Here is a 12927-nt window from a genome sequence, read left to right on the forward strand (position 1 = left end):
CGGAGCTGTGAACGCTGCGTCCCTGGCGGGTCCCACATCTCACCGCGTCTCGCTCCCGCCGCTTCTGTCCTCCCGGTGCCATTTTGCTCATCGTGACCACGTGGCCGTCCTCTGCTGCGGCCTTCCTGTGCTCGCTCCCACACGGCGGCCAGCACCGTCTCAGACGATCCATCCTGTGATGCCGCCTCTCTCCTCCGAATCATCTGCAAGCTTCTGGCTCCACGGAAAATGGAAGCCTAACTCCTCACAATGCGCTAGAAGGCCAGGCTCCGCCTCCTCTCCCACCCCTTCTCCTTGCCGGTTACAGTCCAGCATGCGGGGGTGGGGGGAGGGGCCCATCTGCTCCCGGGACACCTAAGCCTGCTCCAGCCTCAGGGCCTTGAACTTTCCTTTCTCTGGAGTGGCCTTCCCTGTCTCTGCAAGGCTGCTCCTTCCCGTCATCCAGGACAAATGTCACTGACTCAGAGCAGCACTTTCTGACCCCCGATCAGAAGGCACTGGCCTTCCCATCCCCGTCACACGGTGCTGACAGTGCTCCGCGTAGCATTTCATATCACTACCGAGCTTTCCTGTTACTTTATCTTTGCGTTTAATTTTGCCGTCTCATTCTGCCGCATACGAACACACGACCTCGGTGAGCACAGAACCCTTGTCCACCTTGTCCGTGCTGTGTCCTGGCACCTTCAACGGCATCTGGTGTGTTTTAGCTGTCGATGAACGTGAATGAATGAATGAATGAGTCTGGCTGGATCCAGTGCTTCGTTCCAGTCTCCGGGACCTTTATGACTGCTGAGTTTTGTTATCCAAAGTATCTTTCGTTAGTGACTGCTTTACTCACCTATAAACTTGATAAATAAGTCATCGAACAAATAGTGACTAAGGCAAAGCCCGCGGTATGTCAGTGGGACTCTCCCTCTACGCGACAGTAAGCCAGGGGTGATTAATTCTTTTTGTATAACGACACTTCAAGATATAGGACACTGCCGAAGAACAAATAACAACATCTGTCCTATTCGCCTTATCTGCTTTTCCAGTAAACCTGTCAGGTCACATTGTACTGCTGTTAAAATACAATCTGAACAGTGTGCCACGGGCTTTCGTCCGCATTGCCAGCCTCGTCTCCCGGTCCCCATCACCCACGACCCGCTGACCCTCAAGATCCAGCCAAGGAAAGGGAAGAAGAAAAGAGAATAGAAATTTACTGAGGGCCTTTCGTGATAATCATTGCTATGATCCGCGTGTTTGTGTGGCCCTAAAATTCACCTGTTGAAATCTAACGCCTGACACGATGGTGTTGGGAGGTAGCGCTTTGGAGAAGTGATTGGGTCCCGAGGGCACAGCCCTCGAGAGTGGGAATAGGGCCCTTCTAAAAGCAGCCCCAGAAAGCGCCCTTGCCTCCTTCCGCCATACGAGGACATCTCTGAATGAGGAAGTGGGTCCTCACCAGACACCGAATCTGCGGGCACCTCGATCTTGGACTCCCGGCCTCCGGAACTGTGAGACAGAAATATCTGCTGACTATAAGCCATCCAGTCTGCAGGGTTCTGGTATCAAACGGACTGAGACAACCATCACTGCCATTTATTGGGTGCACGCTGGGGACCAGGTCCTGTTTTGTCCATTATCCTTAGAGTGACCTTGCTGGCTCTCTGAACCGGCTCCTGTATCTTCCATGCTGAGCCATAACTGTCAGTTTTGTCTGTCTGTCTCCATAGCGACGCTAAGCTTCCTTAAGGCCCAGAAGGTTCCGCTTTCACCAAGGCCTTGAGCGTCCAGAGGTGAAGGAAGCACCAGGATCTTTGAGAGGAACTGGCGGGCAGTTACTGAGACTGAAACGGGCTCCACAAGCTCAGTGGGTACCAGGATCCGGGCTGGCTGAGCGCAAAGCCACCTCTTCATTCCTAGAGACTCCCGAAGGGGCAGCAAGGCCCGCTCCGTGATCCTGGTGGCCTGCTCGCAGACTTACCCGGAGTGAAGGCAGTGGGAGGCTCTCAGAGGGCATATCCGACATGGCTGGAAACACTCCGGGTGTGGGAAACAGGCCCCGACCTTCGTCACCAGATTGAGCTTGGAAGGCTCTCAACCGATTCTCAGGCTGGTAGCAGGGAAATACATGTGCTGTAATAAGCATAACAAATAAGCAAAGTCTGATTAAAATGGAGACCAGTGGGCAATGGGAAAGGAAGAGTACCAAGAACAAGGCGGGGGGGTCTGCATTCCAGAATGACCAAGGTCCCTTAAGACGATCTAGGGCGGTGGCTGCCAAATCTTTGGGATACCTTTATAGTCTTAACGTTTTTTGTTTATGTGGATCCTACCAATTTTTACCGTGTTAGAAATCAAAACCGAGAAGCGTTGAACATATATGTTTACTTATTTATTCCTTTTTAAATGCCAGTACTAAAGCTATCACATGTTGAGACGAATAGCATTTTTTTTTTTTAAATGAGAAGTAACTATATGCTCTAAAACAACAAAATAACGATGCGAAGCATGGCATTCTCTTACATTTTCGTAGCTGTCTTCGCTGCCTGGCTGACCACGAGGCAGTGGATTCTCCCACCCGCCTCTGGATTCAGTGTGCTGCGGTGTCACACGTCACCACGCGCCTGGAAAACTCCAGGGCACCCTCGCTGAGAGACCGAGAGCGAAAAAGGCAAGTAGCACTTACGAAAGTTGCTCCGGCCCAGCGAGGGGCTCGGGGGCCACATCTGAGAGCCACTGCTCCGCTGTGTGCAACCTCCTCACCTCTCAGACGAGGAAACCGAGGCTCCCCGTGGGACAGTGTGACGGTTTGAGGTCTCTCGGCCGGTCGGCAGCATGGACCGAGGACCAGACTTCTTACCTTAGCCCAGGGTTCTCTCTCCAGCATCATGTTTACTTGTTTCTTGATTTTTTTTTTTTTAACGCAAAGAAAATGCCCAGGCATTTAATTAGGCTCATAACGAAGCTGCGACTTTTGAAATAAATACAGCACAAGCTCGGCCCAAGGTAAGTCGCACAGGCCCGAGGAGCGTGGCCGTTAATGGCGTGTTTATCGCTTCATCTCTCTCGCTGGGCGCTGGTTCACACAATGCCCCTTTGCACTTTCTGAGAAGCCTGTGTGTCACTTTCTGTACAATGAGAGGAGTCGTTACGGTTACAGTAAATATTCCCTTTGATGAATAGTACAAAGGTGATTTAAGCCGAGTGTCGATGGGTGGAAGGGAGGTAATAAGCTGCTCTATGTCAGCGGTCACTCTAGGAAGAGCCATCCCACCTTCTGAATGGGTGGATTTGACACACCTTGACCCAGGAGGCACCAAGTCACCTTGATCACAGCCAACCAGTGTGAATGGGTCAACTCCTCTGGTTCAGGGACCACAGGGACATGGCTGCCAAGGGTCACCACCGGTGTCTGGTTTCTGTTCCAGGAGGAACTAGAACACCTTTGGAATGAGTGTGGCCTGAACAAACAGTGCCTTTCCCCAGCTCCCAGGTGTCCCAGACATTAGTCATCTGGATGGTATCAAGATGAAGAAAGTTCTGACAGGGTCAGGAGTGAGTCACTTATCCCCAGCAAAGGCCGATGAGGCAAACAGAAACAAAGTCAAAAAATCAATATGGTGCACATCGCTCAATAGGCCCGGCCAGCATTGTGCCAGTAAAGTCACCACTGCCCAGGAGGCGGGGTCTAGGTAGCGCCAGACCCCGCACTTTCCTGCCGGGGCTGATGAAATTGCTGGGGCTCTCGAAGCCGTGCTCGAGGCCTCTTATGTTTGTCCACGACTCACCTGCCAATCCCTCCCGGTGGTCCTCACTGCAGAATGTAGAAGTGTGAAACCAGCCACGTGGGGATGAGGCTAAGAGCCTTCTAGAAAGAAAGAAGGGGAAGGGGGCGTTGCAAGAGGAAATGGGCTGCTCTCGGAAGCAGGAAAGCCAAACCAGAGAGTCAGAGTTTATTCTTTAACAAACAGCTTGAACTAAAAACCAACAGTTTAAGATTTTAGTTCCTTAATTTTAGACTTTTGATATTATAAAATAATATGGCTGACAAGGCCATTGTAGATTTGAATTATTAAATATTTACCATATTTCTTGAAACTCTGGAGTAAGTTTCAGGAGAGGTTTGATGTACTGTATTCTCCAAAATAAAAAAATTCATTTCCATATTTGCTTTTGAAATTTTCAACTCTTTAATAGTACAAAATAGCCTATCGTTAAGCATAGATGGAAAAAATCTGGGCCTATAAATGATGTCTCATGATGATAGGGCTCAATACTAATGCCAATTTTAAAAAAAGTTGTTGCTTTAAAATGTAGAGAAATTATACAGAAAAAAATTATAATATGTAAGTAATTTTACACCATATTTAATGCTATATTAAATAAAGAACCATAAACTTATTTTTATTGAAATGACATTTAAATACCCTATCTCCCTCACAATAAGATTTTGACGTTCTTATTAGTGACATTCACTCATTTAGTATTACTTAGGATTAGCGATATTCACTAATCTAGTATATAGACTTTAGGCTCTCCGTATTGGGTCAGTATTGTGAGTCTGTGTGTAAGATGAGAATCTTTGTTCATTTTTTTCTTTTGTCTGACCAAGTTATTGCCCATCTTCCCATGTGCCATGAGGACTTGAACCCCTTACTCAATTAACCACGTTCATAAGAACATTCTAGCTTTACCCGAATTACATACACTGTGTTTTCCCCAATGGTGTAATAAAGTGAATGAGACAACTCAGGCTTGTTAATGATGTACACTCCGTGTTCTCCTTGACATCAATTCACTCGGCAGGCAGGAGGTGCTCAATAAATATTTGTTGAATAGATGCCAGGAACAGATTGCAGAAGGAAAAATAAAATTTATTACGATGTCATTAAACCATACATGTTACAAGAAAATCCCCACCTTGATAGAGAACAATATATTTTTTTTAATTGTTGCTTTGTGGCGGTCTCAGATGTATCAGGAGATACAGGAATTTCAGCAGAAAAGTAAGAAAAGTAAGGTGATTGACATACAGACACAGCGGCTGAAACCCAGCAGTGCTCACAGCCTTTCAACTTGGCCTTCTCAGAAAAGGACCGTACAAATGCCCCCGGAAGCTCCATCGCCCAGCCCCGAGGGCCAGGGTGATCACTAAACTCTGCAGCTTTTGGTATTGTTGAAATAAATTACTTGGCCCAAGATGGAGCTGCTCCCGCCCAGGGTGTCACATCAGCAGACCAAAAAAGATGACTTCTGTGTCTCTTTAAATGCTCTGCTTGACCTGAAATGCAGTGTGTCCAGTCGGCCAGTCCCCAACGCCAAGCCCGCTCTGGGCCCCATGCTTCCTGTTCCCTATTTTTGTCCCTATATAACAGCATCTGCCTTCTGCCTCGCTCTGCAGTGCTCTCAATGCACACTGTCTGCTTCATGAAGGGTTACGTTTGTTGGAATCACCCAAACTGTCTTCTTTCATGGTTTTTTTTAGCAGTATCTTTGGGGCCTGTTAAAAGATAAACTGAGGCATATAAAAAATTTTAAGAGGTTGAGCAAAAATCCGTTTGAATTTGGCAGCGCCAAACCGGAAGTGGTTAACACGCTCCCGGACAGGTCCCCGGGGGAAGAGACTATTACAGAGGAAGTGCCGGGGCAAAGAACGGAAACTATTGATTGGCTATAACTTAAAGCCTAGTTGGCTGTTTGCGATTGGTTGTCTTTAGCTTCTGATTTTGCAAACTTGAGGCATTTATAGGCTGAGATTTTAAATCGATGACGTAGGCCACCATGGCAATACGCCACCTCTGCCTAATGGCCTCCGCGGTTAATTAATTTAACAGGCCTTAGCTGCCAAATTTTGGATTAGAAACCTACAAAAACTTAATTTTAAGACCCAACCTTAAGAGAAATAGCTGGCCAGATCGCAGCCAAATATATAGTATGTAGGCTCATTTTTAATTTTTATTTTTTTAAGTCTGGATATTTTTAGCTTGAGTTACACCAGTGTGTAATTCAATTCAGTGGCAACCTAGTAGAATTAAATGCTCACACTATACAAAGTGTGAGTTCTGTTTTGGATATATTTTGAGAGACAGCCAGACAACATTGAACAGCTCTAGGCATGGAGGCGGTCTCGGCTCTGCCATTCACTAGCTGTGTGACTTTGGGCTAGGTGCTGACCCTGTCTGGGCCTCAGCTGTAACATGGGGATCATAGCATATGCCCACAGTGGTGTTGTGAGCGTCAGTAGCCACCCTGACGATCTCTCTCTCTCTCTCTCTCTCTCTCTCTCATCTATTTCTATCTATCTATCTATCTATCTATCTATCTATCTATCCATCCATCTATCTATTTATCTATCTATCATCTCATAGTCTATAAACCAGGCCACACACACAATGTTTCGGCACACTCTCTGCTGTCGTTGGCCACGCTGCATCCAAAAATGATTGAATTTTATGCTTTTGTATAATGTAGGACTGTTTACTTCCATAATGTGAGAACTAGGTAGAATAATGGAAGTTTGAGAATCTACTGGAATGTAGTAAAGATGGAAAACTCAGAAGAAATGAAACAGAAGGCTTTTTCTTGTCTTCATTCTGCCCCACTCTTGTGTGATAGAACATAAACAACTTTTTAAAATTCAGTTTAATTACGTTGGACAGTGGACTGAATCGACGTACTCTGGTAAGTAAGAGCACGCAGTGTCCGCACTGTGAAAAGCCCTGTCTTTTGCTCCGTGAGATAGAACTCGTGTCCTGAACCCCGCTCTAGCATTGTGGGGACGGACGATGGGAGGCAACGTTTGCCCAGAGCCGGGCGCGAGAGCAAATACTTGCAGCGCAGCCTGTCTCTTTCCGGAAGCCCCTCTTTAAGTTACGTAGGGACAGGCTTATCTCTTTTTATTGTGCTTTGCGTCATTGCGCTTGGCAGATGTTGCATTTTTTTTTTCACGTCGAAGGTAACACCCTCCACGGCAAAAAGTTACGGCCCGCTGAAGGCTCAGATGATGGTTAGCATTTTTTCAGCAATAAAGTATTTTTTAATAAAGGTATGCGCATTTTTTTTTTAGACATAATGCTATCGCACACTTAATAGACCGCAGTATAGCGCAAACATAACTTTCATGTGCACTGGAGACCAAAATATCACGTGACTCTCTTTATTACCATATTTGCGTTATCGTGGTGGCACTGTCTCAGAGGTCCGCCTGCAGAAGCTGTTTTGATTTAAATGCAACCTGATGCTCGGTTAACAATGAGCGAGCCTTCTGACAAAGCCTACACGGACCTGGCTGAAAATGAACTGCAGCCCCGGACGCCTCCTCTTTGAGGTCCTGAGTGAAGTGACAATCCTTCTGAGACAGGGTTCCTTCTCTTCCTCCTCAACAGAAACATATTCGACGAATGCACACTAAATCTAGAAGGCCAGCGTACTCCCTGACATTCAAAAGTTTTCTCTGCACCATTTCAAAGATGGTAGACCAGATTCTCGCAGGCATTTGAAGTCAATCAGGCTGAAATCCTGGGCAGGCGCTTTTCTTTCTCACTGGGACTTTTCCTACAGGTCTCGATCTAAATGTCACTCTACATGGAAGGCCTTTTTGACCTCAGGCCAGGTCCGATTCTGAGCAAAGTGGCCCAGGAAGGCTTCTGGCAGGGACGTGATGGGACGGACGCTCAGGGCACTCTGCCACAGGACGGGCCCTGCCCACTCCTCCTTCAGCCCCTCCCAGCCCTGGTAAGCGCCACGGAGGCTTCTCCGTGCTTATCTCTCCTGCAGGCAGCGTCTGCACCCAGCTTCTCCCAGGCGCATGAGTGACACACACTGTCGGGCCACCTTCCCACAGAAGTCTGGCTTCTGCTCGCTGCAACATCCTTCTGCTACTTTGTGACGATGACATCAGATTGTGAGATCTATCTAGGCAGGCAGGACATGAATCCTGGCACCTCACATGGTCCTCCCATCCCGATTGGAGGCGTTAACCTCTAACTGCTCCGTGGAACGGGCCGACGCCATAATTCTGTTCATTTCACCCTAGGTGAGTAACCCGCTTTTCTCTGGGGGAATACATCTGAGATTTACACACCCCACACAATGAACTGGGGTCTTAGCAGCTGTCTCCTGAGTAGACAGTGGATGATGTAGGGGTATTAGGGGGCTGGGCTGCAGGTGGTGGGTTAGGGTAATGAGGTGAGAAGATTTGCACTCTAGGAACATCTTTCTGGCCACTGCGGGGAGCACAGATGAGGCATGAACTTGAGGTAGGAGAGAGCTGCGATGTCAGGGCCGTGCGGGTAAGAAGGAGTCTTGCTGGCCTATGTCGGGAGCAAGTTCTGTCTCGTGGAAACTTGTGAGAATGAACCATCGATGGAGAAGTACTAGACCCTGTTCCAGGTTAAGAAACAACTGGAAACAAGTAGACGTGTGTAGAAAGAAATGAAGACACGCGACCTCCTACCGGCGAGTCACCTTGGGGACATAATCTTACTTATTTCCAATTCCTCGTGTTGCTATTGTGAAGGTGAAAAGGATCCTTCCTCAAAAGTCAAACGTAGAAATTTCACCCAAGAGAAGTGGAAACGTATGTTCTCAGAGACTTGTCCACGAGCGCTCACGGCAGCATCGCTCATCGTAGTCCAACGGTGGACACGACCCAAATGCTCGTCAGCAGACGAACGGACAGGCAAATGGAGATGTCCACACGCAGTGGAGCAGCATCCGGTCATAGAAAGGAATGCACTGCTACAATGCGGACGGGCTTCAGAACACGATGCTCAGTCAAAGAAGCCAGTCTCCGAAGACCAAGCGTTGCATGATTCCGTCCACGTGAAGTGTCTGGCAGAGGCAAATCCATAGACGTGGAGAGCAGATCAATACGAGGAAATGGGAGGAGGGGAGAACGGGGAGTTATTGCTTGATGGGCACGGAGTATTTTTCTGGGTAATGGAAAACTGAGAACTGGGTAGGGGTGTTGGTGGCACAACATTGTGAATAAATGCCACTGAATTCTGTGCTTTAAAACGGCTAATTGTGTGTTATGTGAATTTCACCCTAATTACAAAAGAATCCAGAGCACATAAACGTGCAATGACCGGCAACCACTGACCATCATTCTTGTCACTCTGTCACCCGTGCTGTCATTCTTTTGTGTCCCTTTACCAGCAGGCCTGACTTAAGGCCTATTTTGAGGCTCTCTCACTTTCGGAGGCACCACGATGCTTCATATACATATTGTAAAATGCACCCACTTAAATGGTTTTGAATGTAGAATAACTCGAGAAGGTTTTTAAAAAATAGCTTTCGAATTGGGTTGGCTACAAGGAGCTAATCTAATCTACTGTGCATACTTGAGAATTCTGAATTCTGGTGAATCGAGAAATCAAGCCTGCAAATTGTTTTCAGACACAGTGGGATTTGCACATATTCAAATCCAACAATTAATGAAATGAGATGGCGTTGTAGTTTGTACACATTTGATGTAACAGTTTTGATTTTGTGATGTTCCTTTCTCATCTAGGCTTTCAAACATTTTCACGGGTTTCCCAAAAAGCTGTAAGCTGAAAGTTCTAGGCCCTGATGCCCAATGGATAATGCGGCTCATAGCAAGCGCTCTTTTGGTTTCTGTTCTATTTGCAAATAACCTGGACTGAAGACAGAGTCCAAGCAATGTTTCTGACGTGCAGGCCAAGCTGAGATATTAATGGGGTTTCGAAGGTTTGGCAGGCCTTTCAAGGTGGGAGGAAGCGTGATTAAGACTCGGTTAGGGTCATGGTAGAGCAGTTTAGGATCAGTGCAGACAGCCAGGCGAGGATTTTAAGGCAGGATTCTCAAGAGTCTTAGAGAATAAACAACCCCTGATACTATCTATTGAAGAGTGGGATAGCTTGATGTTTATTTAAGTGGACTTTTCTGGGAAATTCCTGAAATTAACAATGAAGTTTGTAACTTCTACTTTCCCGGACGAGGGTTTCTTAGAACAGCAAAGCCACTGATGGGCTCAGGGGATGGGAGAGTCACGTGAGCGAGGGCCGCCGAACCCTGGCGTCACGTCAACACGGACGGGAAACTGGGTGTGGGTGGTTTCTGCTCCTGAAGGTAAAATGAGGCCATGCCAGAGAGGCTCTAAGTAATATCTGAAGGAATATGGATTTCATTTGGGTGACGACGACGCAACCAGAGCTGGCCTTGGAGCATGAACGTGGCAGCAGGTTGTAATGGACACAAGAGCCAAGACCGAGAGGCCTATGAGGTGAATATTAAAATAGTTCAGACGACAGGGAAGGGGGACCTCGGCTACAGAGATTGTAGCGTTTACTACCCACGTGCTCATCGCCCACATCTGGTTTCATGTGAGTGCCGGGCACTGTTCTGCACGCCGGGGCACTTGGGGGCCAGTACAGGCCAGGACCCGTTTGTGTGGCACTTACCTCGCACTCATGCAATGCACACATGTAACCTGCGTGACCTCATGCCTCTGCTCAGTAGTCTTCTGCGTCCCAGACTGATTGTTTTAGATGTAAGTCTCACCAGCCTCCGATTCGAAGTTCTCCACACTAGTTTTCTATGGCTGAAAACTTAGCAGCTGAAAACGACACAAGTTTATACTCTTACAGTTCCGGAGGCGGGAAGTCCTAATATCTAGCTGTCAGCAGGGTGCATTCCTGGTGGAAGCTCTGGTGGAGAATCGATTTCTTGGCCTTTCCCAGATTCTATGGGCCACTTGCATCCCGTGGCTCATGCCTCCTCTCTGTCTTCAAGGCATAGCAGCATGCATAGCGTCTTGAAAGCTCTCTCTCTCTCTCTCTCTTTCTCTCTCTGACCTCGACTTCCATCATCGTATCTCCTTTTCTGAGTTAGACACTCCTGCCTCTCTCTCATGAAGACCCTTGCGCTTGCATTTAGAGTCCGCCTGGATAATCCAGGGTAATCTCCCCATCTCGAGGTCCTTAACTTAATCACATCTGCTAAGTCCCTTTTGCCGTGCTGGGTGACATTCACAGGTTAAGAGGTTCAGACCTGAACATCCACGGGGCTGTTATTCTATCTACCACGCCCTCCAGGACTAGGTCTCACCCTTTTTCCCCTTCATCCCTCTTTCTCTCTATTTTCCAATGCATATTTCTACTCCAACCAAGCCGGCTTTCTTACCATCCTGTGCTACACCCATACTGGTCTCTAGAATTCTTTCGTAATATCCTAACCCCTCTCTCGACCCTTCCAAGTTCTCACCACCTTTTAGGACCTCTCAAAGCCCACCTCCTCCGGGAAGCCTCCCTTGAAGACTGCAGCCCACCCCTTCCTCCTCCTGACTCCTCTCATCCATCGTAAATATAATAAGATCCTGTTAGCTTTTTTTTTTTTTTTAATGTCTTTCTCTTATTTCTTTGAAGGCAGACACTGAGCCTCAGCCATTGCTGGTTGAATCAAACATATTGAACTGCGAGGCTTTATTTTACCTAGAAAGGAAGGAGTGATGAGAAATTCTTATGATGTCAGTAACCAATAAATAGCCACACGGCATGGATATTGCGAGCAAGTCTGTCCCTTCATTGGACAGAATGAATGGTAACAGGACGTGGCCTACCAGTGGGCTTGGATTGACACTCAAAAATAAGCCCCTGGTCCCTGAGCTGTGAGCCACTTAGTTACTAGGGTGGCCGTGGGAGCCATGCTCGGAGTAGGGCACAGACTACCCCTCCAGGATGAGCTGGGCGCAGCCATGCTTAGAATCAGAGAATGACCTCAAACACCCTCCCGTTTCCTCTTGCGCTAGGAATCTTGTGTGAATTGGGTCCGGAGTGAGCATCACCACCCTCCTCGTATTCCTGCTTCTCTTTCTCCGTCCAGTGATGATCCTTTGAGTTTCATTCGAACCATACACCTGATCAGGAAAATGCCCCCAAAGAAGTTACTCGACAGCACCTGCTTGGTCGCATGTACTTATACTTCTCAGAAACGAGATGCATGAATCAGATGCCAGCAAACCATCCCCAAGTCTCAGTGTCTTATAATCAAGACCCGTTTTTCCTTCGCCCACAGTGCGACGCAGGCTGGGCAGCTCTCCTGGGCTCTCCTCCAAGTGATCGCTCAGGGACCCAGTCTCCTTACATTTGTGACACCGGCATCTTTACACACGAGCTCAAGGTCATGACTTAAGAGGAAGCGAGAGCGCCAAAGATCGAGGCGGCAGCTTACGAGCCTACCATCAGCTTCCATCCCTTTGGCCCACTTTCCATCAGCCGGAACCCAGTGCCATGGCCTAACTGCAAAGGAGGCTGGGAAACGCATCCTCCTGTGGATGCGGGCAGAAGACACGAGGCTGTGAGCGTCTTGCCGAGCCCATCTCGGCTACGGGATGTCTAGACATACCGAGTGTCTCCTGTGGCCTCATCCAAATGTCTGCTCGACACGGCATTCTATTCTGATACAGACATCCGGCAACGTGGAGACCAACCTTCCTTCAGGTTGCCGACTGATGACGGCATCGTAGCGACCCCGTCCGAGTCCGCTTTTGCATCTCCTGTAAAGAGTAATGCTTGGGGTCCAGGACGAGGACAACGTACGTCCTAAAGTGATTTGCGATTGGTGCTTTGTTTTGACTTTCTTTTCTGATAGTTTGATCAAGAGCTCAGTTCCAGATCATTTGGCTTCCTGACAAATGAAATGAAACCTCGGCCAGCACGTGTGTCCACACCCGCATGAGTTCAACGAGGGGGCCTCACAGCCGGGGTACGGGCCCTCCTCTCCGTGCCTGTCCTGCAGCCTGGGGTGCCCTGGGTGGGTGGGGAGGGGATTGCCAAAGACGACCCCTAGGCCAGCCTACGAGTTCGTTTCCTCTTCCGTCACTGACACCCTTCAGTCCTCGGCACCCTCAAAAGGTGGCTACGACCTTCCTCCAGGGAGAGCGAGGTCCCAGGACGGTGGTCTTTGTCCCCGGAAAGAAGG

The sequence above is a fragment of the Pteropus vampyrus genome, unplaced genomic scaffold (assembly GCF_000151845.1).
Source record: "Pteropus vampyrus isolate Shadow unplaced genomic scaffold, Pvam_2.0 Scaffold655, whole genome shotgun sequence".
NCBI classification, from domain to species: domain Eukaryota; kingdom Metazoa; phylum Chordata; class Mammalia; order Chiroptera; family Pteropodidae; genus Pteropus; species Pteropus vampyrus.